The sequence below is a fragment of the Anabas testudineus genome, chromosome 18, assembly GCF_900324465.2.
Source record: "Anabas testudineus chromosome 18, fAnaTes1.2, whole genome shotgun sequence".
Taxonomy (NCBI): Eukaryota; Metazoa; Chordata; class Actinopteri; order Anabantiformes; family Anabantidae; genus Anabas; species Anabas testudineus.
The window spans coordinates 4,855,971-4,874,286 of record NC_046627.1 but is presented as its reverse complement, the minus strand read 5'-3'; the positions used below and the strand labels follow the sequence as shown (position 1 = coordinate 4,874,286).

Genomic DNA, 18,316 nt, shown 5'->3' with positions numbered 1-18,316 from the left:
GCTGTGGCATGACCTTAAGAGAGCCATTCACACCAGACATCCCAAGAATATTGCTACACTGAAACAGTTTTGTGAAGAGGAGTGGTCCAAAATTACTCCAGATCGCTGTGCGGGTCTGATCTGCAACTACAGGAAATGTTTGGTTGAGGTTATTCCTGCCAAAGAAGGGTCAACCAGTTATTAAGTCCAAAGGTTCACATACTTTTTCCACCCTGCACTGTGAGTGTTTACATGTTATGTTCAATAAAAACATTAACACACATAATGTTTGTGTACTATTATTTTAAGCAGGCTGTGTTTTTGTATTGTTATGACCTAGATGAAGATCAGAGCACATTTAATTCATGCAGAAAACCATGAAATTCCAGAACGTTCACAAAGTTTTTCTTGCCAATATAGATAAATAAACACATCACTATGCAGTTCTGTTAAGTTCAGCCACTGGTGAAAATTAACTAATTTTTAAAGAACAAAGTTAAACACAAGATCGTCCCCCACCAGAGAGCAGAGGACACCATCGTAGCACCACTGCTATCTAAGTGGTATCCCGTAAACAACGTGGGCTACAGAGACTAAACTTGGGCTGATTAGAAGAGACGGCATCCATCCCACTTTAGATGGTGCGTCTCAACTCTCTAGAAATATGACAGAGTTTATAAGAAGACCTAAACCCTGACATGTCAGAGTGGAGCCCAGGACGCAGAGACGCAGTCTTACACACCTCTCTGCAGCTTCCTTACAGCCGTCACCCCCCAAAAACTACTATAACCCCATAGAGACAGTGTCTGCTCCCCGAGTACCTAAATTATTTATATCTAAAACTAACACAAGAGGAGTGATTCATAAAAACCTAATACAAATAAAGACAACTCCTCTCTCAGAACAAAATAAAAAGAAAACAATTTAATGTGAACTGTTAAAAATCAGATCTCTCTCGTCTAAATCGTCTAAAGTGACCATCAGATAGACTTATTCTGTTTTACTGAAACACAATAATCTGATTTTATCTATTGTCAATATCCTACAAATAAAATAATATAAATAAAGTTTTTCTCTGCAGCAGTTTTACTGCAGATGTTGATGTTGAACAGCAGGGGGCGGAGTTTCAATGTAGTGCAGAGTGACTAAAGAAAATTAAAACAACAATTTTAAATCAAGAAAAACATATTTTTACAACGTTATAAGCAAAAATATTTAAAACCCTAGACATTTTTTTAGGAGTGTGTGACTGAAAATGTGGCTCAGTGAATCTGCTGAAAGTTGAACTTGTGTAAAATCTGCTCTGACTTTGTAGAGAGAAGTTTCCCATTCACTACAATAGAGTCAGTTTGATCACAGCAGCATCTGGTGGACGTTACAGGAACTGCAGCTCAACACACTTTAAGTCTGAGGCAGCTGATTGGTCAGAGCATGATGACATCATAGCACAATGTGACCAATCAGGTGCAGTTAATAAATTCCCTGAGTTTGTTCTGAGCCATGACTTGAAGAAGAAGAAACACCTTTATTTGTCATATTTACATGTTACAGATGAAATTTGTCCTCTGCATTTAACTCATCCCCTGGGGGAGCAGTGGGCAGCTACATGCAGCGCCCGGGTAGCTGGCGTGGAGTGTCTCGCTCAAGGACACACCTGGTGTCTGTGGTGGGGTTTGCACCCCAAACCTGCATCCAAAGCAGATGATCTACCCACTGAGCCACCAGGCCAGGACAAATCAAGTGTTGAACAGTAGAAAGTGAGCTGGTGATTGGAGGAAATGTTTGGAGAATTGTGACAGTGTTTTATAAAATGTGTTGAATCAACGGATAAAAACTGTCAAATGTTGAGTGAGAGAAGAAAACAAAGAGATTCAAAGTGTGGAGAGTTTCCTCCAGAGTGAGACCTCTGTCAGAGTTCAGAGGATCTAAAGCAGAAGTCACCAAAAAAACACAAGAACATGTTGGAGTCCAGATCTGATCAACATGTGACATCACACTGTGACATCACTGATCAGCACCGATCAATAGGGAGTGTGTAGAGAGTCAGGAGGAGTCAGAGTGAAGAAAAAGAAGACAAAGCGTCCTCGTGTCTTCATCCATCGTCCATCAGCTCCTTCACTTCCAGTTTGTCTCTGATCCAAAGTCCGATCAGATCAATAATCAAAGATTGATCAACAGACCGATCAAACTGATTGATCAGCCATCAGAGGAGTTGGATCAGTGGAGCTGCTTCTGTTCCTGATGTCTGCTGTTTGATCTGTGTCCTGAATTCTGTCTGTGGAGGAGAGACAGACAGTTAGAGAGAGAGACAGGTAGAGAGACAAAGAATTGAGTTTGCAGGAGCCTTTAATTCACCAAATTTTCAGAGTAAACAAACCACCAACAAACAAAATATGTGTCACAGATCAAAGCATCATACACACAACATTAAACAAAAGAAGGAATATGGACAGAGACAAATAAACACATCCATAAGTAGAGGGTTCAGCCTCTGTTGAAAATAAACAAATCTCTAAAGAACAGTGTTCGTCCTCCACCACAGAGCAGAGGACACCGTCGTAACACCATTGCTGCACAAAACCAGACAGGTTGTCCATAAACTTGTAGAACTTAAAATCCAGCCACACTCTGACCCGGACAAAAGCCCGGAACACAGAGGTGACCTCCTGACCCTCGTCCTTCCTGGTCTTGTAAATAGCAAGTTTGGCCTGACCAGACAAGAAGTTCAGCAGCTGCCACTTTGTGGCGTCTGCTCTGCGGTACCCAGCCCCGAAGATAAAAACAGTCTTGATCCAAGTTTCACTAAAACCTTCAAAGATCACAGTCAACACCTCAAACAGCTCACGCAGCCGGTCACAGTCCATGAAACAGTGGAAAACGGTCTCCGGCAGGCTACAGTGCACACAGGTGCAGAAAACCTCTGGATTGATCTTGTTGGTGAATGAGTTCAGAGCAATCACCCCATTTAAGATCATCCACTGAAGATCCCCAGTTCTCTTGTTCAGCGGGGGGCTTGTAGAGGACCCTCCATGCAGGTTGCAGCCCTACTTCTCGAGACAGCTTCCTCCTCCACACTGTGTCCTTCCTGCTCCTCAACTGGTCTTTATTCAACTCAACGACACAGCAGGCGTACAGAGTCTTCCCCGTGATGGTGTAGAGGTCAAATCACCTGGTCGAGTCTCTAAAGTCCAAAGTAAAACCAAGTTCAGGAAAGGGATCCCGCTCATCCGGACTCTCCACGCCACTGCAGTAATCCTGCAGCATCTGCTGCTCATCAGCAGACAGTCTAGTCAAGACCAGCTTCAAAATCCTCTCCGAAACCCAGGCTGATCTCAGATCAAAGGCCGAGGCCACGGCCAGTTTGTTTCCCAGGTCAGGACCAGCCATGTGAACCAGGTGGTTCAGTGTTGTCAGTCCTGAAGAGAGCAGAGCTGGAGTCAGACCCGGAGTGGAGCCGTCATGTACCTCCAACCGGGCCCTGTGTAAGTACAGGGAGACTGAAGGACCCAGCCTCCCCCACCTAAACAGCCTCCAGGATCGGAAAAAACACTCTGATAAAACACTGGTAAAACTGAAATACCAAAACCAGTGGAGTCCATTAAAAACAGTGCAGGGCTGAGACCAAACCTCTCCAGGGTTTTCCAGAGATATGGGTGTTCAACCCATTTTTCTTGGTCCAGTGAAATCAGACCCAAGTCTATTCCCAATGAACCGTGAGTTTCAAAACATCCCGAATTAAAATCACATTGTCAGTGAACCACCTGGTCCATCACCTCTCGCAGTCTGTTGGCCAGATTCTTGGACAGGATCTTATAATCCGTACTAAGCAGCGAGACAGGACGCCAGTTCTTAATGTCATGAAGGTCACCAGTCTTTGGCAGCAGAGTAAGAACTGCTCGTCGTTACCTGAGGGGCAAAGAGTTCTCCATCAAGCTCTCGGCAATAACACTGAGCAGATCCTGCCCCAGTTTAGGCCAAAAAGCCTTGAAGAACTCAACTAAAAGACCATCGAACCCAGGAGCCCTCCCTCCTTTCATACTCTGCAAGGCTACAGACAGCTACTGCAAAGACAGAGGTTCACCGAGGATCACGTTACCTCCTCAGAGCCTGGGGAAGACCATCACAGCAGAAGAGCGCAGGCTGTGGATGTACCTGCTCTGGCCATTCCTCTTTTCCAGACCAAAGAAAAAATGGGAGGGAGCGTCCATCTCGGTTTTTACCAGGATGTGAGGATTTGTTGCTGTCAGCACAAACAGCAGCTTGATGTCTTCCCTGCAGCTTCTTGTATCCGGAACAGTTCAACTCGATCGCGCCTTGTGGTTCGAGACGGAAGAGTCGGAAAGTTTGGATTCGTTTCCACCAGTAAAACTAGAAACTCTGAATCTTCTCTGCTCATCACTAGAGGTGAGTATCTGCAAACTCCAGCACAAACAGCAGCTTCAATGCTGCTAGAAAAGTTAGAAAGTGTCCGTCTGGTTTTCAGACGAACTTCATCTCAACAGACCTTTAGTTTCACTTCCTGGAACATTTCAGTCAAATGTGTCGTTTCAAACCGTCTTTAATGGACATAGAGTTAGTGGATGGTCTCTAGTTGAACACAGAGTCGTTGTTACTGTGGAGCTCCACTTACTGAGGACTGAAGGCAGCTTTTCCTGCCTCCATCAGCCTGTGGAGGAGGCGGAGATGAGCCGCTGCTCTCCCGCTGTCTGAGCCACTAAATGCGGTCTGAGCTCGGCCGGACAGCCGCTGGAGAACAGCTCCGACTTTCTCTGTCAGTAGATCCTCACTACAGGACTCATGGGGTTAAATAATGTTCACATAGAATATATATATATAAAACAACCTGGAATCTGCACCTGACCAGTGCCCCCTGCATTCTGGTGCCCAGTAGGCTGGCAATAAGAGCCTTTTTTGATTTGAGGACCTCAATATGTCATTTGTTTCCTGTGGAATCTGCCAAAAGTTGCAGTTCCACAATATCACTCTCTAGAGCTTCAATTGACCTGGTAATGTCTCTAGTGACATTGAGAGTGTACTGTTGGCAAAATTGTTTAATCTGGAGTTTGTTGAGTCCCATCACTGTCTAGGATTCACAAAATCGGATTTCTGGGTTTGAAAAGTCTTCCTAAAGAACCTAAAACCATCTTTAAAACATTTATCAAGCAGCACTGAATTATTAAAAATCCAGTATGCGCTCCTGTGCTTTATGTTATTAATAAAAACATGACACAAAACCATGGAGTGATCAGTAAAACCAACAGGTGTTTGGTATTCAAAAGAATAAAAACGGTCCAGTCTCGCTAAGGAGATCGAGCCATCTCTCACGTGGGACCATTACTACTGTCTGTCAGAGCCACGGAGGCTCCTCCAGACATCGACCAGCTCATGAGCTTCCTTGACCTGTTGTAAAACACGTCCTGATGTGTGGTTCCTGTCAAGATGGTCGTTCGCAGTACAGTTAAAATCACCACCTAAGAACAAATAGTCTTCACAGTTACAGTGAATTAAAACAGAGTTCACTTCATTGAGGAGCAGGAGTCTCTCTGCTCCTGTATTAGGAGCATAAACGTTGACCAAGAGCACTTTGGTGCGTTCAAACACCGCCTGTACCACCAGCAGTCTGCCAGGAACCACTTCAGATGTAGTGAAGGAGACAGGAGGGCAGGATCCAGAAAACAGGATACCTACACCCCCGCTGTTGCTGCTGCCATGGCTCAGTACCACCTGTCCAGGCCACTCCCTGTGCCAGTCAACCTCTTTACTGCTGTCACTGTGTGTTTCTTGTACCAACATCACATCAACGTGATTCAGTTTCATTAGTTCATATAAAACTATTCTCTTTTTCAGGTCTCTGGCCCGGTTTAGATTCAAAGTGCCAATTTTGAAAGTAGTCATGGGGAGAAAGAAGAGAAAACCACCACAGATCAACAGCAGGAAAACCAGGGCAGGGAGTGAGCACTTAGAACAACCCTCCATCATCCTCAGGTTCCTGGCTCAGCTTGAACACTATCTTCTTGAGTCTGTAAATCTCCTGGTCTGTGTAGCCCCCTTTACCTCTGCTCCTCATCTGACCACGGACGGAGTTCACAAACAGTTCTTTATCAGAAAAATTATCTTCAATTCTCACTCCCTTTGAGTTTTTAGTCCGTAGCAGAAACAATTTAACTCTTTCAACACTGTACGCTCTTTGTCTCTGAGACTGGGAGGAAGTAGAACCAGACATCTCAGCATCTGTGCTGGGAGAGCCGTCGACCACACTACAGTCCGACTCAGCCGCCTTCAGGCTCCTCAGGTCTCTACCTCTGACACTTTTCCCAGCCCTAGACTGGTCCTGGGAGCTGCTCACATTTGTTTTACTTTTTCTCTTTCCACCTGTTTCTGTTTGACAACTGTCCCCTTCATCCATCACTGCTTCCTGTTCAGTCCGCAGCTCCTCAGCACACGTCACCACCTCTCCTTTACTCACTGGCTCCACAACTCATGTGTCATCAGCAGCATCAGTCACCACCACCTCAGCCTGGACACCCCTCAGTTCACCTGCCTTAGATTCAGCCTCCTGCCCACCCTCCTGTTGCCCTTCACCTCCACCCTGCTCCTGCCCTTCCACCTCTTCTCCACCTTTGCCCCCTGCATGCTGCTTCCCTCCATCATTGACACCACCAGACCAGCCCTGGGTCTTTTCAGGACAAGCTCTGATGAGATGTCCTCCCCTCCCACAGCCAAAACCGTGTTGGGACAACTCTCTGGAACATTAGAAAGAGTCACTTTCGTAGAGGACTGCGTGAGAGGAGACACAGAAACAAAGGAGTCACTGATCACAACAGCACTTTCAACCAGCCGGTGGACTTTATCAACGCTGTCCATGAAAAGAACGACAAAGCCGTTCATCCTCGCAGCCGATTTAACACATTGTGGACCAACCACAGCAACCACACACTCATTCACAGAGAACCGGGAGGCAGCGGCCACTTTCAGGCCGTGCTTCCTCGTCAGCTCGGTGAAGAGCATACCTCCACCTGCACGTGCGGGTCGGACACAAAATCACACACAAACCCCGTAAAAAAACCCAACCCCCCCTCTATGCAGACCAGACTGTACAACAACACGTTAAAAAGACACCACCGTGAAAAAAATAAATAAAAAAGAAAGAAAAACTGTAAAAAACTCAGAAAAACGCTCCAAACTCTCAGTCACATAGCAGAGAGAGAGAGAGAGACATGTAGAGAGAAAAGACAGAGAGAGAGACAGAAGTCGAAAAGAAGTATCTTTGTTCTGACCTTTGACCTGAAGCAGCACAATTTTCCCTCTCAGTAAGTTTTTCTCCATGTCAGAAACTCTACATCCGTATCTTCCAGTGTCTCTGACTTTTGGCTTCTTCAGGGTCAGACTGAGGTCTCCAGTTTCCAGCAGGTTTCTCTTCATCTCTGTTCGACCTCTGTAGAACTGATCCTGTTCTTCAGGCTGATCAGAGCCATCCTGATATTTATGGACTAACCTGTAACTGTCAGTCCACCACACTGTAATGTCTCTGTAATATGTCCTCAGGGAGGTCCCCTGTGGTCCTGAAGGGCAGCTGGACTGACTCCACTCCCTCCTCCACCTCCACCTGACAGTCTGACGGCCTGACAACAAACCACAACATCAGCTGGACAGACAGCAGCAGCAGTTTTTAATCACTTTACTGAATGAGGACAAAGTTGGAGAGAAACCTGGAGGACAGAACCAGATCAGACCAGAAGGTCACAGGGGACAGAAATCTAGAAACTAAAACCTTCTGAATCTTTCTCTGATCCAAACTATTAAACTGGGTCAGACTCAGGTCTCCAGTTTCCAGAAGGTTTCTCTTCATCTCTGTTCGACCTCTGTAAAACTGATCCTGTTTTTCAGGCTGATCAGAGCCGTTCTGATACACATGGACCTTCCAGTTTAATCTGTTCCTCCAGTCCACTTTAACATCTTCAGGTAACTGAACTGTGGTTTTCCAGGACAGCAGGACAGACTCCATCCCTGAATCCACCTCCACCACCTGTTGGACTGAGAGGACAACAGAGCAGAAAATGTTGTGGACAGACAGCAGCAGCAGCACTGGCACATTTTCTTTGAGGGTATGAAGTGAAATATTTGGGGTGAAAACATGTTTGATTGGTTCCAGATATTTTCCTGTCTGCAGCTGACTTAACTGGTGTTAAAGCTCTGACACAGTTCATCCTAAGTTCCAGCTGCTTCAGTCCAACTGGATGATACAGACTAATGGAACTCCTGTTCAACTCCATCAATAGAACAACAATGTTCCTGATTCTGCTTTGAAATGGGAACTATCTGATTGGATCCTGAAGTAAAGTGATTTGAAGGAAGTTGTAGAACCTGAGGTGATTTAGTTTTACTTCTGTCACCTGGATCTTATCTGGAGACTCAAAGAAAAGACATTTATAGATACATGTGGAGCACTGACCCATGGAGCCAGTAGATAGATCCAGTTCACAGGGTGTTGTGGTTCTATGGATGAACCTGTTTTACCAAATGACTTACTGGTTTCTCTATTTTTACTAAATAAACTGTTAAAACAACACAAACACAGAACTTAAAATAATAATTATACATTTAGTTTAGACAAAGATCATCAGATGTTAAATCAATGTTCAAAATAAAGTCATTAAAATGTTAAATAATGAAGTTAAAGCTGGAAACAGGTGATGAACCAAATACTGATGTTTGGGTTAAATATGTCAAACTGAGTGGGAGTGAAAAAAAAAATGACAGTAAATTACTGTGTAAATGAAAAAAGTATAGAAGTTAGAAGGCAGCAAACTCTAACTCCTGAATGGAAGTTGAACCACCATCAAATGTGACTCATTGTGCTGCTGGATACATTCACCTAGAGAAAAGTGACTGTTTGGCTTCTTCTGAACCTCAAGACAATAATCTCCCTCACTTGGTTTCATTTGGTTTGTTCCATTATTGTTGCTCCATAACTTCCTGAATAGAAATTAACATGAAAACTCTGCTGCTACCATGGTTTCAAATGCTGTGTTGAGAAGCTGCAGATGTTGGAGCCTCACATTTTCACACACTTTGAAAATCAAGTGTCAAATAAATCACATCTAGTTAATTTTACTATCAGAGTTGGATTTTCCAACAGCACCCGAAGGCAGCAGCTTTGTACCTATTTGCTAAATCCTTAATCCAGATATTTCCTTCTGACTGAAACTGACATATGAAACTATCACATATTTCTGTTTCACAGCAGATTAGTTTGATTTCTTAGATACGAAAAACTAGTGAGGAGGATCTTTACTAAAGTCTAAAGAAGCAGAGTTGAATGATGAAGCAACAAGTCCCTCACTAACAACATGCTGAGCCTTTGGTTTAGAAATGTTCCCTCACACATCATTTGTTCTCTTTCTTTAGAGTCACTACATCATTTGGACTTCACAGTAGAATAAAGTGGATTTCTTCACAGTACTAATAGATACCTGAGTCTTTGTGGAGGCTGGAGCTCAGAGGAAGCTCGCCTCAACAGCAGCACTTTGATGTGATGTATGTGAGTAGGTGGGTTCTCAGATTTGATTGGATCATGGTTGTAGGATCAAGTTAAAGCTCATTAAGATCAGGACTGAATGAGTTCTACAGAAGCTGGTCTTTAATAATCATGTTTGGTTTTTAGCTTAGCAAAGAGACTGACCTTTGACCTTCAGCTCCACTTGTTTCTTCATCAGGATGTTTCCCTCCCTGTTGTAGACGGTGCAGGTGAAGGTTCTTATGTCTTCATCTGTGGGGTATTTCAGGGTCAGACTGAGGTCTCCAGGTTTCAGCAGGTTTCTCTTCATCTCTGTTCGACCTCTGAAAAACTGATGCTGTTTTTCAGGCTAATCAGAACCGTTCTGATACACATGGACCTTCCAGTTGTCTCTGTCCCTCTACTCCACTTTGGCGTCTCCAGGCAGACAAACTATGGTTTTACAGGGAAGCAGGACAGACTCCACCCCTGAATCCACCTCCACCTGGTAGACTGAGAGGACAACAAACCACAACATCATGTGGACAGACAGCAGCACTGATGGTATCAGGACCTCACTGTCCCGTCCTTCTCTTCTAATCCCAGACCTCACTGAGCAGTGAGTCAGAAACTAATCCAATGAAAGAATCAGTCAGTAATTAGAAGTTACCTGAGAACAGACTCTGAGATTCTCTAGGAAGCATTCTGATGAGTTCATAGATCTCTGTTCATCTACAAACGGATCACTTTGTTAACGAGTCCATCCTGATGAACTCTGAACCAGCTGCTGCCTCACACTAAACTAAGACCTACTCAACTCCAATAAATCCTCATCCTCACAAATGAACTTTGAACTACTGAGATTTGACTGAGAAAAAGTTTTTCTCCAACAAACAGAGATAAAGACAGAAACGGATCAGTTCCTTGTCTACAGTCATCAGGAACTAATGATCACTGATTCATTCTCAGTGTGGTTCTGATTGGTTCCTCACTCTCAGTCTGTCTTCACAGTCAAGGAGCAACAAGTGGACAGATGGGAACCATCAGCATTATGGGTAATGTAGTAGTGACGTACCTGACATGAAGTACTGACGGAAATATACTAAAAGACCCCCAGTAACAAGAAGAAGAACCAGGAGAATCAGGACAGCTTTGGCCCAGGATGGAAATCGTTCTGTGGAGAACATAAAGAACAACATGACCTCTGACCTGTTTCTGCAGTAGATGTTGTGGTTTGTTACTGACCTTTGACCTGCAGCTGGACCTCTGTCACTCTCTTTTCTCCCCATATTGCTGATGTGACGGAGCAGGTGTAGGTTCCACTGTCTGACAGTGTCAGTTTTGTCAGGTTCAGACTGAGGTCTCCAGTTTCCAGGGCGTCAGTCCTCATCGATGTTCGGTCTCTGTAAAGCTGGTTTTGGTTTTTAAGTTCATCACCTTCCTGCTGACGCTGGTGGACGGTTGAAGGACTGAGATCGTAGCGGCTCCACACCACTGTGGGGTCGTCCAGTTCAAACGTGGGAAACTCACAGGGCAGCAGGAAGTGGTCCCCCTCATACATGACCACAGCTGAGGCATGCTGGGAAACTGTGAGGACACAGACATATTAGGAACGTGTTAGCATCAAACTATACTTAAATAACTTTACTAAAAGTTAACATATTCAAAATGTTCTTATTATTTAAAGCTCTTTTCAGATTTATATCTTTGATATTATTTAATTATAAATATTAATTCATTAATGTTAAAATCTTTGTTGCAACTGATACATGTGGAGCTAAATTAAACAACTTTAAATACAGCACGAGTATGTGCAGATCTTCAGTCAGACTCCGTCATAAATTTTTGTCTATTAAATCAACATTTAGTATAAAAATCACCATCACATGCTAAACCAAAGTGTATGAATGAAAAAAGTATGGTGCAGCTGCTCTTTAAACTATCAGATACCAGGACATTAGATTTTATGTACATTTGAGGAATTTCTTATTTATTGTAGTATTAAAAATATTAATGGTTATTTATTCTCTGTAACACATTAACAGCCTAATGAAACATGGAGTCATTGAAAAAAACACATCATGATTTCAACTGATTTCATCAAACTGCATTAAATTGTCTGGAATGTTTATTTTCCGGCCTTTTCAAAAACATTCCAGGCCAATTTTCAAATTCCAGTACTTTCTCAGGGTATTTATGACTTTATGGATCATGTGGGTTGTAATGGGAATTTAGCTCTTTGTATCTCCTGGTATCTAACTTCCAACCTTCTGTTTTCTCACCAAAGTCTGAAACAAATTTTGTCTTTTGATCATGCTGTCTGAGCCTCAGGAACTATCACCTGGGTGTGAAATCCTGCGGGAAACTCCTGCAAACCCACATCCCAGGGAGATAGTGACAACACCTACAGCAGACAAAAGGTGGAGGCACCAACCTGGGGGGGTTCCCAGGTATAAAACCCTTATTTCCCTTAGTTCAGTGTCTTTCTTCACTCTCACCGCTCGAGTGTTGATTGACCTTCTTTGCAAAGAATGAAACTTTGTCGGCCGGCAGAAGTCTCTATTTCATTCTTCACCAGCAGATGAAAATTTCCACAACAGGGTTTAACAAACTAATGTAATGTTATAATAGAACCCCTGCTGACTATCATAAATTCCTCACTCAGCTGTGGGTATGTCCCAAAGTGTTTTAAATTAGCAGTTATTAAACCGCTAATCAAGAAACCTGATCTCGACCCCTGTCAGCTGTCCAATTACAGGCCGATATCAAACCTCCCCTTTATCTCAAAGATTCTCAAAAAGATAGTAGCTGGGCAGCTATCCTCGTATCTTCATAGAAATAACATACACAAACTCTATCAGTCAGGATTTAGGCCTCATCACAGCACAGAGACAGCACTTGTTAAAGTAGTAAATTACCTCCCAGTGGCCTCTGATCAGGGTTGAGTCACTATGCTTGTGTTACTCGACCTCAGTGCAGCTTTTGACACCATTGACCATAGTATTCTCCTGCACAGATTAGAAAATGTTGTTGGAATTAAGGGAACGGCCCTCTCCTGGCTTAGGTCCTATTTCACTGATCCCTATCAGTATGTAGATCTAAATGGCGATTACTCCACATGCTCTCCAGTGGAGTTTGGTGTTCCACAGGGTTCAGTTTTAGGCCCCCTGCTTTTTCCCTCTACATGCTTCCTCTGGGCAATATAATCTGTAAGCATGGTATTAACTGGGTGGAGGAAAGTGTCAGGAGTGTTGTGTGACAAAAGAGTGTCAGCAAGACTCAAAGGAAAGGTGTACAAGACAGTGGTGAGACCAGCTCTGCTCTATGGGTTAGAAACGGTAGCAGTGAGAAAGAGACAAGAGGCTGAGATGGAGGTAGCAGAGATGAAGATGTTGAGGTTCTCCTTAGGAGTGACCAGGTTAGACAGAATAAGGAACGAGTACATCAGAGGGACGGCTCACGTTGCCTGTGTTAGCGACAAAGTCAGAGAGGCCAGACTGAGGTGGTTTGGACATGTTCAGAGGAGGGATAGTGAATATATTGGTAGAAGGATGTTGGAGATGGAGCTGCCAGGAAGGAGGACAAGAGGACGACCAAGGAAGAGATATATGGATGTCTTAACAGAGGACATGAGGTTGGCTAGTGTGAGGGTAGAAGATGTTCATGATAGATTTAGGTGGAAAAGGATGATTCGCTGTGGCAACCCCTGATGGGAAAAGCCGAAAGAAGAAGAAGAAATGGTCTCGTGCCGCAGTATCTAAGTGAACTGCTAGTGTCTTATGATCCACCACGCCTACATCAATCAAAGGATGCTGGCTGCCTGTCAGTACCTCGTATCATGAAAACTACAGCTGGGGGCAGAGCTTTTTCTTACAAAGCCCCAAAGTTATGGAATAGCCTTCCAAACAGCTTTCGGGACAGTCTCAGTACTTAAGTCTAGGCTAAAAACCTATTTATTTAGTCAAGCATTTTTGCAAATAGATTTGGGAAGGACTCATGGACGTAGAGCATTATCATGAACTGGTATGTTTAGATGCTGTCTTCTCTCCTCCACTCTCTTTTTCCCTTTCCCTCTGTCTTTTTCCCTCTTCTTGTCTCTCTGTTGAGCTACACGTCACTAATGCTGGTGCACCACTTCTGGTCGGAGATCTTGTCGCTTGGATCCCCTGTATGGTCCCTATTGGATGCATGTGGTGACTGGGGTTGGTTCCACTCTACCATGAAGACGGTCGTGGCCTCGACGGACGTCGGCAGCTGTTTCTCCGAGGTCTCGACTCAACGCTCGATAGTCCAGGACTGGAACACTGGAAGACTGGTCTACCAGAGCCTGCAATAACTAACTGGACTCCACATTAACTTAAAGACATTAACTGTTATACTGGACTGACTGCTGCCTACACAGCATGTAATCAGCCATATGAGGATGGGTTCCCTGTTGAGTCTGGTTCCTCTCAAGGTTTCTTCCTGTTGCCTTCTCAGGGAGTTTTTCCTTGCCACCGTCGCCCTCGACTTGCTCATCAGGGACAATCTGATTATTATGATTTATACACATGCACTGTTCGTGTAAACTTCCATAGTTTCTTTGGTTGTGTAAAGCTGCTTTGTGACAATGTCAATTGTAAAAAGCGCTCTACAAATAAAATTGAATTGAATTGAATTGAAGTAATGTTACAAGCAGCAGATACATTTGGTGATATTTGATTTATGGAGATATTGAACATCTCAGTACAGTATATGAACCAATACAAACAGCAGAGATCCATCCAAACATGCAGCTGAGAGGCAGGGGAGAGAACCAGGTCCACTGAAGGTGGTTCTGTGAACAGAGCTGGGATCATCAGATCAGATAGATCACAACTAAAGTCTTTACACAGTAAGTTCAAGATGTTGGAGCACTGGATCCTAAACAGGGTAGTTCAGTAGATCTGCAGGATGCGAACAGCAAACAAGCTTTATACTATTTAGTGTCATATTATGATGAAATACTGGTTTTATTTTCCCAGTATTATCTGAACGGAACAAATCTGCTCCACTTCGAGAATCTGTGAATCTGGGAGTGGGTCTGGACGCTGTAGCTGTTTGTGAATGAACTGAATCATCTGTTCCATCTAAGGTAGTTGAGATTAAAGCATGTACTCGACTGTTTCTGCAGACTGCAGAAACTCCACTGTGGTTAGGTAGAGCTAGTGTTGTTGTAGAGAGATGATCCTTCTACAGTTCATCAGGTCTTTACTTGTCTGTCCACACAGTAAGAGGTCTGACTATGTGAGTTTTTACAGAGAGGCTTCATCATGCTTGTGAACTGGTGAAACAGACAAAGGTAAATTCTCAGTCTAAGATGAAAACAGTGCTGATTTCAGCCTGGAGACTTGGTATTGACACTTTTGCCTGTGCTGGGATTCGGGTTTTCTGCCAAGTTTGCTGGTTCTAAAGTGATGGAGGGAAAACCTGAGGGACACAGATTATGTCATTTCCACTTTGTCATGTTAACATGTTGAAATCATGATCATATCATCATGTGATGTCACATCCAGTGAAGAGAAACGTCCTGTTAAAGAAGTCCGTTGTGTTGCAGCAGTTTTTTTTCTGTCCTGTTGGTGATGAGGTGCATGATCTCACTCACACTCAGAGAAGAGGGAGACTGATGGAGACGTGGAGACAGTTGGTACAAATGAGACAGAGCCTGAGAGTTTTTCTCTCAGTGAGGAGAAAAAATCTAAGTAGTAGTAGTATAGACTTAAAAGGACTACTGAGGACTACTGAGGCCACCACAGTGGCATAAAAAGTCCTTAGCAGCTGTCTGCACACACCAAAAGACCTCAGTCTCCTCAGCAGGTGAAGGCGACTCTGACCCTTCTTGTACAGAGCGTCCGTGTTGCTGGACCAGTCCAGTTTATTGTTAAGGGTATTTAAATGTGTCCACAGTCTCAATGTCTGAGCCCTGGATGTTCACCGGTGTGTGGTGGAGGGGACCTCCTGAAGTCAAGAACCAGCTTCTTGCTTGTGTTTAGGATCAGGTGGTTATTTTCACACCAGCCCACAAAGTCAGAGATGATCCCCTCAAACTTTATCTCACCTCAAACTTTATCTGACTGTGAATACAACTAACTGCCATCTCTCCTCTTCTCTTTCTCTACCTCTCTATTTCCCTCTTCCTGTCTCTCTGTCGAGCTACACGTCGTTCCACCCTTTGCCCTCTGGACCTGACTGAGTCGTCCTGATGCCCAACTTCTGGCTGGAGATCTCGTCGCTTGGATCCACCGTTTGCCCTATGGGATGCGTATGGAGACTGCAGTTGGTCACATGCTACTCTGAAGTCGGTCTTGGCCTCGGCTGCTTTGTGATCTGTCATCTGAGAACTTCTGTAGGTGACAGTGGTAGGAGTTGTATTTAAAGTCAGATGTGTACAGTGTAAACAGAAAAGGGGAGAGCACAATCCCTTGAGGTGCCCCCGTGTTGCAGACTACTATAGCAGACACACAGTCACGCAGCCTCACAAACTGTGGCCTGTCTGTGAGGTAGTTGATGGTCCAAGCAGCCAGATGTTGGTCCACGCCTGCCACCTCCAGCTTCCTCCTCAGCAGTGATGGCTGGATGGTGTTGAAAGGACTAGAGAAATAAAAAAAACATGACTCTCACAGTGCTCCCAGGGGACTCCAGGTGAGACAGGGCCCGATACTGCAGGTAGATGGTGGCGTCATCCACCTCGATGCCTGGTCCAGTGCTGAGCTCAACTGGGTGCAGAGGTGGCTGAGGACGATCCTCTCCATAGCCTTCTTCAGGTGGGAGGTTAAGGCGACGGGTCTTGGTTTTGGAACCAGAACCAGGCAGGAAGTCCTCCAGAGAACTGGTACTTTGTCCAGGCTGAGGCTCATGTTAAATATGGACAGGAGCACCTCACAGAGCTGGTCTGCACACTCCCTGAGGAGCCTGGAGCTGATGTTATCCGGGCCTGTTGCCTTCCTGGCCTTTGTCCTCCTCAACTCCCTCCTGACCTGGTTCAGAGTGAGGCAGAGGGGAGTGGGTGGTGGCTGGTCTGAAGCTGTGGGTTGTTGGGGGGGGGTCCCTTTGTTGTGGTCTGAGGAAGGGCAGAGTGGACTGCTTGGTGCTGAGGTGTGAACAGCTGCAGCTTGGAGGAGACGCCTGGACTGGAAAGGTGTGACCCAGGGCTTATTGTTCAAGAAACACAGCACTGTCTTTGTTGGCACGGTGTTTTCCCACACAAAAATGTATGTAGTCTGTGATGCATTGTGTGAGACTGTCAAGTCCTCCCCATGTGAACTGCAGAGAACGTCTCAGTCTGTGGTGTTAAAACAGTTCTTTAGTTGCTCTGTTGCCTCCTCAGTCCAGATCTTCACTGTTTTAACCTGTGGTGTCTGCTGTTTTACCACTAGAGTGTAAGCAGGGGAGAGATGAACCAGGTTATGCGCTGTTGACATTAGCATATAGAATGTCCAGAGTTTTATTGTCCCTTGTGTGGCAGTTTACATACTGGGTGCAGTTGGGTGGGGTGGCGGAGAGGGGGGTGCACATTTTCAGCATAAAACTACTTGTCTTTTAATGCAACATATCCTCTCTGTATTTCTGTATTACACAGTCCATCCATCCATGACCTGAATATCTGTTTACTCAACTGCAGCCACCTCTCAGCCAAGTTTGTTTGGTTTCTCCTTCTGAACAGATGCAATTTTCACAAAAATCAATCAGTAATATGTATTACTACACTGTGTTTATGAGCTTAAAGAAAAATAATGTCCTAGTAACAAAACCAAGTCCAGTTTTGTCTAGATGAGCTATTTTGCATTTTGTATTGAAGCACATGGTCTAAGCAGGTAGTTTTAATTCCTTCTTTAATTTAAATGTTAATCTTAAATGTTTATTCTCAACATTTCCCTTTATTCTCTAAAAGCAAAATAAAGAGTAAAAATCTTGCTCTTGGCCTTGATGCTCCTTCATATAGAACAGAATAGAACAATGTGTGGATATAAATGTAGAAATAGTAATAATTTGAATAAATGAAAAGGAAATTATCTTTTCAAAGTGCGTTCACTCAAACACTCAAATTTTCAATTCTCTGTCAGCAAAAAAAAGTTTTCAGTCACATCTAAATGTAAAAACAAATACTCTGGTTATATCCAGGTTTTTATACATGAGCCAGAAAAGAAGAAAAACAAAACAAAAACAACAATAAAAAAACATTCATTTTTCTTCATGTTGTAATGATGTAATCAAACAGTTGAAACCTAGATGAACCAATGTTGGATCACTGAGAGGGAGGAAACTTCTCTTACCGTGCACGAGAATCACAAACACCACCAACATCTTCATCTTCCTGTAAAAACTACCACAACCATAGTCTCCACAGAGCCAGTCCTTAGTAAACTAAGACTTCAGAAACAGCTTCAGGATGTCGTTTCACAGCCAGTTGGCACTTTCCTCCTCCTGATTATCAACTGACACGTCTGTTTCACTACAGATAAAACTTTAGTTTCACTTTCAGCCATTTCCAGAGAAGCAGCTGTTGGAAGGTGAAGAAACTGTTTTCACAGGTTATTTGTTGGAGTTGGATACTGGTTCTGTAGTCAACTTTATTTTTATCTAAAGTAGAAGAGAGCACGAACATGGCTCTAAGCAGTTGAACTGTGTTCATACAGTTAATGTCTGAACAGTCTTGTTATAACCCAGCAGTGATCTGCTCTTAACTGGCAGAGTGTGTCGCCTGACCTCATTTCAGATGAGCCCTCTGATAAAGCCAGCGTTTTCATTAGAGGCCTGAACGAGCATCATGAGAACAGATAAGCACACATCTTACCATGTCGGTGGTCCACACACTTCACAGCC

At 44.0% G+C, this 18,316-nt stretch overlaps 1 pseudogene; it reads right to left on the bottom strand.

The window, feature by feature from the left end:
- Window positions 1-7,657: 7,657 nt before the first annotated feature.
- On the bottom strand, window positions 7,658-17,856 carry LOC113168163 (annotated as a pseudogene).
- Window positions 17,857-18,316: the final 460 nt, after the last annotated feature.